We start from the raw sequence: 865 nt of genomic DNA on the forward strand, positions 1-865 counted from the left end.
TGTCTAAAGGTGATTATCGAGGTGGTGGCTGCTCCTATTCTTCACCATCCTCTACAGGCTGTGATTCATTCAGTCTGTCACTTCAGCAGGTGATTTACCTGATGGGTTCTTCTCTCCACTGGGAGGAGTGCTGGTCTGGGGCACTCAATGAAAACCTACACAATGTGTGATTGTCTGAGTGAAATGGCTCCTGCTGATTAGTTGACTGGTTGCTGTCTGTAAACACTGGCTGCTGTAGAAACTGCAGCAGACAAATGTCTATAACCACCCTGAGTTTCTTAAACTGGTGGACTGGGTCAGCCCAGTATTGGGCTGATATTTGGCGTTTTTAGAGGGTGTGCATCAGCTGTTGTGTGCTCACCTGGCCAGTCAACAACGTCTGCAGACACATCTGTAGACATCCTCAGTGTTTCTGTATGCCAAGTTAAGTAGTTTTATTACTTGTGGACGTTTTGTAAAAATTGGAGCCACTCTCTCATAAGGAGAGTGTGCCCAGTGTAGCAAACAGACAATGCTCATTTTTATTTTCAAGTATTTGAAATGTAAATATTTTCATAATTTATTAGTGCTGGATAAATGTTGGTTTGAGTTCAACAAAGTTGTCTTATTACTTTGAAATGACTGTATTTTAAGAAAAACAACACATCGGCCTTGCTGCTCTCTAATGATCAGCATCACCAGCTGAAAAACCTGCATTGGTCGACTACTTGTTTCTTATCTGACCAAAAATGTAACTGTGCCACTACACTATTTATATCTTTCACAGTTTAAAGCTCTCTCCATCTTTGAAATTATGCACCGTGATCACACCTCGTGATTTGTGGTGCCTGGGAGGAAAACAAATGCTTAACTAAGATCGATTTAG

The 865-nt window shown here is 41.5% G+C and overlaps 1 protein-coding gene across 1 annotated transcript in view; it reads left to right on the forward strand.

Annotated features, from left to right (window-relative positions):
• The window catches only part of tmem65 (transmembrane protein 65), a 16,025-nt gene that overhangs the window by 224 nt on the left and 14,936 nt on the right, over positions 1-865 (forward strand). The gene's annotated exons all lie outside the window — the stretch shown is intronic.

The sequence above is a fragment of the Monopterus albus genome, unplaced genomic scaffold (genome assembly GCF_001952655.1).
Source record: "Monopterus albus unplaced genomic scaffold, M_albus_1.0 scaffold593.1, whole genome shotgun sequence".
NCBI lineage: Eukaryota > Metazoa > Chordata > Actinopteri > Synbranchiformes > Synbranchidae > Monopterus > Monopterus albus.